The sequence below is a fragment of the Papaver somniferum genome, chromosome 3, assembly GCF_003573695.1.
Source record: "Papaver somniferum cultivar HN1 chromosome 3, ASM357369v1, whole genome shotgun sequence".
NCBI classification, from domain to species: Eukaryota; Viridiplantae; Streptophyta; class Magnoliopsida; order Ranunculales; family Papaveraceae; genus Papaver; species Papaver somniferum.
Genome location: NC_039360.1, coordinates 123,768,286 through 123,779,147, shown reverse-complemented (window position 1 = coordinate 123,779,147; position 10,862 = coordinate 123,768,286).

The window sequence follows — 10,862 nt, the reverse complement described above, 5'->3', positions numbered from 1 at the left end:
ACAAGGGTCATGTCCCAACTGTCAAACACCATTTGGAAGTTCTAACAATCCACCATACTGGGGACTGGAGAAAACCTTACATAAAATATTTTCGTGACAACGATCTACCATCAGATAAGAAAGGGGCGATCAAACTCACCCAGAGGGCCAAACACTTTGTCTACCTGGAAGGGATTTTGTGTCGCAAAAGCTTTGGTGGGAACCTTCTGAGATGCTTGGCCGGGCACGAAATTCCCACAATCTTGAAAGAGATGCACGAAGGTGAACACCAAGGAAAGAAGAAACTATTTATCCAAATCCATGAGAAATATTATTGGCCGACCATGGAAGACGATGTAGCTGCCTATGTTTGGAGATGTCATCAATTCCAAGTTCATGGTAACCTCATTCACACTTCTTGTCTCCCATTACATTCCGTGAGAAGTCAATGGCCCTTCTACAGCTGGGGACTGGATATCATCGGAAAGATCAATCCAACGTCTTTGAAGCAGCATGAATACATCATCACAACAACTGAGTATTTCACCAAATGGGTTGAAGCTATTCCTCTTCGAAGCACCACTGGATTCATGATTGCATCCTTCCTCAAAGAATACATCATATGTAGATTCGGCGTTCCTAAACATATCATCACGGATAATGGAACTCCTTTCGCCAACAAACATGTTGCATAATTGCTCGAGGAATATGGTATCAAACAGTTTTTCTCCACACCATACTATCCCCAAGGAAACAGACAAGCGGAGAGCACCAACAAAACCTTGATCCGGATTCTTAGTCGAACAGTTCATGACAATCCACGAACGTGGCATGAAGAACTGCCGATGGCTTTATAGGCCTACCGCACCGCACCAAGAAGCTCAATTAGGACTTCACCATATTCTCTCGTCTATGGCGCCGATGCTATTATCCCAGCTGAGATCAAGATTCCCTCTGCAAGGATTAATTGCAGCGGCCACTGGAGTGCAGTGGGATGAAGCTGAAGTGTCTAATTCAAGAATTTCCGAATTGGACATGCTCGATTCAAGAAGGGCCAAAGTAGAAAAATATGTGAAAACTTACAAACAAAGGATTTCCAAGGCATACAACAAAATGGTAAGACCTTGAACATTTCAAGTAGGAGATTTGGTTTTGAAAACAACAAAGCATATTCAACAAGACATGTACGCTCCCAAGTTCTCTTCGAAATGGGAAGGGCCTAATGTAGTCATCAAAGCAGTATCCAGCGAATATTACAAAATCTTAGTTGTTAACGGAGGGGTGGAAGGAAACATCATCAATTGCAAGTGGCTCAAGGCATATTATGCTTGAACGATCAGTAAACAATTATGTGTTAAATTTCAAAATGTAATTTATATTCCTCCAAAGAGTACGCAATATGCTCATTTGTTCGAAATTCAAAAAATTTCATGAATCTCACAAATTTTTTCCAATCATCCTACTTTATCCAAAAAACAAGTCTCAATCCTAAAAAAAAAAAAATTCCTTCAGATGCTCACTCAAAGCAAACCATCCAACAACAAGTAGTTCTTACTGAAGGCCATGTCAAGCCTCTTTTGAAAGTTTTCGTTCTTCACTCTCAAGTTTTGGACAGCTTTCTCAACCCTCGCCGACTCCAGAGCGAGTGCCTTTTCCTCTTCTATGATGGCAGTTGTAGCAGAAATCATATTTGCAGCAGCAGCAGCAGCCGCCCTATCAACCTTAATAATCTCGAGTCGACGACAGAGCCAACTTATATTAAACCGCAGGCCCTCACATTTTGAGATCATATCATCTCATCTGTGCAACTCTTCGTTATTGACATCTCGCAGGTTTATCTTGTTCATTTCATCAATAATGGGAAATAACCCAGCGACTGTGGTCAATAAAGTCGGCAGAAAACCTATCCATACCTCAATAGTAGCAATGTGTCCATACTTCCTCCAAATTTTGGTGTAAAGGGATGCATAACACTTGGGGACGATGAAACCACCGACTAGTTGATTGTCTGGGGAAGCGTTGGCCATGGGAGTATCTAATGGGAGTCCACCCGTTGGGTACTGACGAAAAGAAATCCTGGAATCAACATCTACAAAGTTAGTTGAGTTTTCATCAGCATGGTTGTCACCATCACCATCAGCTGCAATCACAGACTTTCCATTCTTTCTCTTCCTAGCCTCAACAATAATATGAACATCAACCTGCAACGATGAAATATTCAATTTCAGTAAAACTGGATAAACACTTGATTAGAGGAAATTCTCAGTCAGAAACTCACGGATGTTCCAGCTTCGACATGAGCGGGACTATAACGAGCAGGATCCTTAACAGTCCGCTTGGGCCTTAAACTGTAAGAGGAAGAAGAAAGTAGGTTCCCCTGATTGCCCTGCAACAAATCATTTTCTTTGGTTAGTCATTCTGATTACATGAAAATAAAAATAAAAGCGTGCAACCTACCGAGACGGACGCCCCAACTCCACGCTTTTCCAGGGATCCGTTTTGAGAAGAAGCACTCTACCAGACATGATAATAGTGAGAGGTATGATCGTGATAAAAATTTCTTCTGATAATATACAGGAGAAGAATAAGACATGTCGTATAAATAGAAAACCCTAAGTTCTGAAAGTCAAAACACAAGACGGTGGATACTTATCTTCTACGAATGGTCAAATCAGTTGCGATTTCTTCTGAGACTCTTGATCTCAAACTAGATTGTGTTGGTGATATGGAAGAAGAGCGACAATACTGGGGACTGACAGTTCAACCAGGTGCGGTCAATACTTTGACGGGGAACTGATCATCTGTGCAAATCATGTTTCCTTAGTTTGCTCATGCAGTCATACTTCTGAAGATTGTGTGAAAGTACACCGAGGACTGACAGTTCAACCAGGTGCGGTCAATACTTTAACGTGGGACTGATCATCCGTGAAAATCATGTTTCCTTAGTTTGCTCGTGCAGTCATACATACGAAGATTGTGATTAACTTTTACACGCATGGACATGGGTCCATCTCATTCAATTGAAAGCATGAGAAGGATCGGTCAAAAGATATAATAAGGTGAAAAAGTGGGGGTACAACAACCACACCCAATATATCGCTTAGCAATCTGTATGGATAAACTCCAATATACTTTCTAGAGAATCAACTAGACAGTCAGACTCAATCTAGATAAAAAGTATATCAAAGAGTTTATATCTCAATCTCTCGATTTGATATAAACTCAAGCAAATAGAAATCTGCGAGTTTAATTGAATACAAGAGAAATCACTTGAACGGTACCAAAGACCAATGTTCAAGGATCAATCAATTTAAATCAACAACCAAAAGGTCGGATATTCTAATTGATTGAACAACGCACAACCTATGATATTTCAATTATATAACAAAATATAATGCGGAAAAGAAATAACACAGACACCAGAATTTTGTTAACCCCGGGACCTAGTCCAGTTTGAACACACACTGTATTAAGCCGCTACAGATACTAACCTACTCCAAATTAACTTCGGTCTGGACTGTAGTTGAACCCCAATCAATCTCACACTGATCCAAGGTACAGTTATGCGCCTATGTCTCTGATCCCAGCAGGATGCTACGTACTTGATTCCCTTAGCTGATCTCACCCACAACTAAGAGTTGCTACGACCCAAAGTCGAAGACTTTAATAAACAAAGTTGTATCGCACAGAAAAGTCTACGTTAATAGATAAATCTGTCTCCCACGAATATACCTACGAGTTTTGTTCCGTCTTTTTTAAAAATCAAGGTGAACAGGAACCAATTGATAAACCAGACTTATATTCTCGAAGAACAACCTAGTATTATCAATCACCTCACAATAATCTTAATCGACGCAACGAAAAAAGATATTGCGGAATCACAAACGATGAGACGAAGTGTTTGTGATTTATTTTATATCTTGCCTATCGGAGATATCAATCTCAAGCCAATTATTATAATTGTACTCGTACGATCGAAACAACAAGATCAGATCACACAACTACAAGAAAGTAGTATCTGTCTGGCTTCACAATCCCAATGAAGTCTTTAAGTCGTTAACCTGGATTAGAAGAAGAAACCAAAGGTTAAAGGAGAATCGATACTAGTTCATTTGAGTCACTTGAACTAGTTATGGTGAAGAAGAATATGGTTGATATGAAAGTGATCATATGGCTAACCATTTGGTTGACTATTGTTGAACCAACAAATATACAAGTTTGGGTACAGTTACACAACCCTAGAAACATGCAATTCATTTGTGTGTGACAAGCTAGTTTTCGATCTAACGGTTGAAAGATATTAGCTTGAATCTAATCAGGTTTTCATCTAACGGTGAATATTGAATGCTTTGTTACCAAGCTAACATTGATTGCAAACCCTGATTTGAAAGACTATATAAGGGAGAAGTCTAGCAACTGGGAAACTTAATCCCCATACCTTATGTGTGATACTAGTTGTGCTAATCTAGAGAGTTGTTCAATTGCAAGGAAATCTTATGTAACTACACAAGACAAAATTGAAGCAAAAACAATTTGATTTACTCGAACCGGTTCATGAAATATATAGCCACGGTTTTCCATTTGCATTCCTTAGTTTATATAAGAATAAGTTCACAAACATCGTTCTTAGATATAACCTACTCAAGTTCGCGGACTGGGTTCGCGGACTTAAGTTCCTGGACGAAGTTCAAAAACTCCAGCAGAATTTTTCAGGTCGAGAACGTCCGCCAGTTCGCGGACTGAGTTCGCGGACTTGGCTCACGCCACTATTCCGATTCTCTTGATCAACAAAGCTCGCAAACTTCGGTTCAAGGAATAAGGACTTATACATATATGTGTTTCCACAACAATGCTTATATCCTCCAATGGTTATAATCTAAACTCTCATTTCAATCATTGAAACATTCTTAAAGGACGTTGATATTCTATAGTTGTTATTCACAAACTATTTTTTCGTCAAAGTAAGAAATTTTCAAAGTGATTGAAACTTGTCATGACTTTCGTCACTAGGTAAAGATCAACTTGGCTAAAGCGAAAGCTTACCAGCACATATTTCAAGAAATAGACAGGCGAGGTATACTCGGCTCGAAATAGCAAATGTGTATAATCTAAGTCTATATAGCAAAACGACTTTTGTCTCAAGATAGGAGATAAATAGACTTTTGAGTGATAGATAAGTTCAAGTCTCCACATACCTTTTATTCGATGAAGATCCACCAGTTCCTTGAGTAGTCCTTCGTCTTGTATGATGATTTCCATGGAGTTCTTGAGCTCAACTACACTTTCTATCCTAGTCTGAGACCTTAGCTATAGCAGACTAGAATTGATCACTAACATTGACAAACATGCTTGAGATAGCAACGCATGCAAGGTTGACCGAGCTATGATCTAACAATCTCCCCCTTTGTAAATTTTAGTGACAAAACTATTAATATATATGGAATACAAAAAAGATAAACTTTAGTGGCTCCTATTCCATAGTCTAATCTTCAACGTTCCTTGAAATCTTCGTCCTTCCAAGTACTCCAATGATCCCAAAGGTTGTAAGTTCAGCATCATCGTTGTTGAAAATCCTTAGCTATAACAGCGAGAAAACAAGATTTCTCAATCATTGTTATCCAGTGTCATAGTATCATTACACAACATCAAAGTTCAATTGTATCACAACTTTAACAACAATACTATGGTGATATGTATCACTCCCCCTTAATCAATACTCCATCTCACATGGAAATCACTCCCCCTTGCATAATGATTCGAAAATCATATGTATTTGTAGTGTGAACTACATTTTTTTTTGTTTAACAATGAAATTTTATTAATAACCAAAGAGATTTCAAATTACATCAAAGATAGCAAAAGAATGAAAAAAAAAATGGAACATACAGAAAAGGTCACTAACAAAATCTAAAATATACTTGGTCTGGGGTTTCTATATTACTCAAAAAGGATGGTTTTCTTTCATATATTCTTTGTTCACCTCTGCCCAAGAGTGCACCTCTCTTTGCATCTTTATCAGCAGAGAAGTTTACTTCTCTGTAACTGTGCTTAAAACTCCAGGATATTACTTCAAAACATATCTTCTCCCATCTTTTGACTGCAAACCATGGAAGTTTGTTGCTCTGAAAAGCATTAATGACTGCTTGTGAATCTGTTCTGAATACCAGTTCTTTGAATCCATGATGTATTGCCCACTCCCCTGCCATTAAGATTGCAAAAATCTCTGCATAGAAATTTGTTGATATACCCAGTTGATAGACACATTTATGTGTCTAATATATCTCATTTGTATATATTATTAGTGCTCGATTTTGTACTTATTATGGTCTTTTATGCTTTTGTAGGTGTTTTTGGATAAATAAGGCTTTGCGGCAAAATTGGCTAAAAATGTGGCCCTTGGATTGTCGTTGATAATGTACCGGAAATATCCCGGAGGAACCCTGAAAAAGTGCAGAAAACATCCCAGAAGAATTGCTAAAGGCACCCCTAATTTAGATAAGGGGCACCCTATTTCAGGGCATTTACTAAAGGGACACCGGAACTGGATAGGGGGAGGTCATCTTCAAAATTCAAAACAGAAATTGGCGGGAAGAATTGGCTGCAGCGACAACAGTTTTGGAGTTGAATTCTTAGCGAGTTCTGAGGAGATTAAACGGGTGTATTTGGTACCTACGGACTCTAGAAGACATAACAGGCCTAATGCAATCGTCTAGACCCATCCAATTGGGCTGGATAAATCGGAATAATTGATCAAAGTCCCAACAAGATACCAATTCAGTTCATTCCAAGTCATAGAATAGTTTGGATACGAGAGAATAGCCAACAGAACCACGTGAATCAACAGGAAAGTGATTTTTCTCCAAACTGCCCGAGAAGAATAATGAGATTATTCTCGGATTTGATCGAGTTTCTAGGGAGTTGGATAGCTATAAATAGCTGTTTTTTCATCATAGAAGGGTGAGAAAACCTTAGGAGAGAGTTTAGAGTCCAGGAGAGCCGAGGAGAAGCGATTACAGAGAAGACAGTGCTGCTGCTGCTGCCATTGAAGAGCTTCAAGAAAACGAAGAACAGACTCACATAGTCAGTCGTTCTTTAGCAGTCTTAAATAAAAATACCAGTGTCGTTCTTTACAGCAGTAAAGGCCTATCGTTTACAGCAGTCTTCAATAGCACTTACCCCTTTGTAACAGTGACGCTGTAACACTTCTACAGCGTTGCTAATTCCTGTTTCATCTTATATACATCAATAAAAACACCTATTTTAGCCATGAATTTATCTTGTGAGTGTGTTTTTGGGATGAGGATCTAAACCCAATCCCAGGGGTGATGGAGGAAGCCATTCTTCCAAAAGTTATGTGGTAAAATTCATTTAAATTTATTTATGCAATCCTTTTATGATTAATTGCACCGAATGAAAATTGAATAAATGATTTTTATTAATTAACTGTGTTTTCTCTTGATGAAATATGCTTGGTTTATTGCTTTTGATATTTCATGCTTGCGATTAACAATGGATGTTTTGAAAATCTGATTCAGACTTGTGAAGAATCACAATTGTTTTTGATTTGAATTATAATGTCTAGAATTGCATGATAATAATTATTATTGAATCACATGAATTTCGGTGAATGGTGAAATCCTAAACCCTGGTGTTTCCATAATATTTACATTATTTTGAATTTGTTTTATCTTTTATTTTTAATTTAAATCTAAAAAATTATTTTCTTCACAAGTCTGAAAAGACCCAGTTTTACCACTATTACTACAACCATTTTGAAAAACCATCAAATTTTTGGCGCCGCCGACGCGGATTTGTGTTTAGGTAGCATTTTTTTAGATTTATTTTATTTTTAGTTTTATTATTATTTTTGTTCTTCTTTACGTTTTTGGGTTTTTTGTTTCCTTGCAGATTTTTGAAGATTGGAGCGAAAGACAATTTTGCCAAAGCTTGTGGTGATTTACTTAAAGTCTGGGAGTGAAAAGCAAAGCTAAAGGAGCGAAAGAAGAAGATTTTCTTTATTTTGTAAAAAAGAGAAAAAAAGAAGATAGATTTTTGTTTTATTATTTTTTTTAGGCTTTCATTTTTATTTTTGCACTTTATTTATTTTTGAACATTGGGACTGTATTTATTTATTTTTTAAAACCCTACAGAAGGGTTAATTAATTAATAAAAAAAATATTTAAACTGTATGCAGGGAAGGACGGTGATTACAATATCACTTCGGCCCCTCGGGTTCGCACATGACATAGGAGTCGTGGCCCGAGTCGACTGCAACGGTTCATCCCCCGTCTGGTACGGGAGGTAAGTCCAATCGAAACACTCGCGAATCTCCTGCAAGCGGGTTACTGTATTCCTTAAGGTGATAATTGTTTGAGGACGAACCAGACTGTTTTTTTTTTATATATTCCTAGTAAAGGGCAAGGCCTGGCTTAGACAAGATAAGGGTGTGGATTTCATCACCGCTCCCTTCTTGCCTGCCTTAGGAAAACAAAACCTAACGCGAACCCAAGCTTTAAAATCTGATTAGAAAGAGACCTATAGGGTATCGAGCTTGTTAGGAAAAATTTTCGAAAGATATTGGTCACCTTTTAAGCATACTTCGAAGTTCTTGATGGTTTCTGTGAGTTGAATGCGTGACTGCGCCGCCTTATACCGGTGAGGCCTTGGGTATCAAAGCTCCACCGAGCTTCCCTCGCCTTGATTCAACTTACTTTAACTCGGATTGATTCCAGAGGGGTTTGCTTAAACTGTAACAAATTCCCCTTCGAGAGATAGAAGCTAGTCTAGAAACAATCTAAGTGGAGCCATCATGCTTGTTGTTTGCTAGAAATCTTTAGGTTTTTTGTGGTAGAGTCGAGTCAGTCTAGCGATTCTCAGCCTCCCACAGGTTTTGCTTTTAAGAACTCTTCAGCTCAAACCCAGTTTCAGAACACTTCTGAGAAAAAGATCTCTACCTTAGAAGAAACTCTCACTATGTTAGCAAATAACCATGACATGCTATCAAAAAACCACCTTAGCTTTCAACAAGAAACTAGGCAAGAGTTGAAGAATAATTCCCAGAGTCTTGCCAAATTAGAACTTCAAGTAGGACAAATAGCTAAGTTTATAAGTGAGAGAGAAAATGGAAGGTTCCCTAGTCATACTGATCCTAACCCCAAAGGAGAGAAATCGTACAATCATGTGAATGATGTCACAACCCTGAGGAGTGGAAAGAAGGTTGACAACAAGGTTGCCATGCCTGATAGTGAACATGCTGTAGTTCACCCTGCTGAGCTAGAGAATGAAGAGACTGATAGAGTCTCTAAAGAGACCAATGAGGGTCCTGTTGAGCCCGACTTTGTTCCCAGAGCCCCATTCCCACAGCTGCTAGTTCCGACTAAGAGGGAGTCCAACTTTAATGATATATTTGAGGTTTTTAAGCAGGTTAATATCAACCTTCCATTATTTGATGCAATTAGGCAGATTCCCTCTTATGCCAAGTTCCTTAAGGACTTGTGTACGCGAAAGCGTAAGCTCAGTGTCCAGAAGAAAGCCTTCATAGCTAGTCATGTGAGTTCTATTATTCAGAATACCACTACTCCTAAGTATAAAGACCCAGGGTCCCCTACCATTGCTTGTACAATAGGTAAGTACCGTGTTGAGAAATCTTTGCTTGACTTAGGAGCCAGTGTGAATTTACTTCCATATCATGTGTACCTTAAGCTAGGACTTGGTGAGATGAAACCTACCCAGATGACACTTCAGTTAGCTGATAGGTCCGTTAAAATTCCTCGTGGTGTGATCGAGGATGTTCTCATAAAGGTTGACAAGTTTATTTATCCAGTGGATTTTGTTATCCTAGATACCCAACCTGTCCCTGACTCAGAGAACCAAATACCAGTGATTTTAGGTCGCCCGTTTTTAGCTACATCCAATGCGATCATTAACTGTCGAAATGGTATTATGAATTTGTCTTTTGGTAATATGACTATTGAGCTGAACATTTTTAATATTAGTAAGCTACCCTCTGAACTAGATGACTCGAATATAGAATAGGTGAACATGATAGGAACATTAGTCGAGGAGTCATTACCAAACACTTTGTTAGAAGATCCATTAGAGAAATGCCTAGCTCACTTTGGGATTGATTTTGATGATGATAAGGTGATTAATGAGGTGAATTCTTTGTTAGATTCAACCCCTTTGTTAGATACTATTAATGGATGGAAACCTAAGTTCGAACCACTACCAGTTTCTAAGTCTACCCTAGTTCCTTCTTTAGAAGAGCCTCCTAAGTTGGACCTAAAACCATTGCCAGATACCCTGAAGTATGTGTTTTTAGGCCCGTCTGAGACTTTACCTGTGATTGTTTCTTCCGACTTGGATAGAGATCATGAAAGTAGGCTAGTAACCGTCCTTCAAAACAACAAGGAAGCTTTAGGGTGGACCATAGCAGACATTAAGGGTATAAGTCCTACTGTTTGTATGCATTAGATCTATTTAGAGGAAGACACCAAACCTTCTAGGGAGATGCAACGTCGACTAAACCCCCATATGAAAGAAGTAGTTCGAACTGAGGTTCTTAAGCTATTAGATGCAGGCATTATCTACCCTATTTCAGACAGTAAGTGGGTCAGCCCCGTTCAGGTTGTTCCCAAGAAATCTGGTATTATTGTAGTCCATAATGATAACAATGAGTTAATCCCGACCCGAGTGACCACAGGTTTGCGTGTTTGTATTGACTATAGGAAATTGAACAAGGTCACTAGGAATGACCACTTTCCCCTTCCCTTGATCGACCAGATGCTAGAGAGATTAGCTGGACATAGTCACTATTGCTTTTTAGATGGCTACTCTGGATATAATCAGATCGTTATTGCCCCAGAAGACCAGGAGAAAACCAC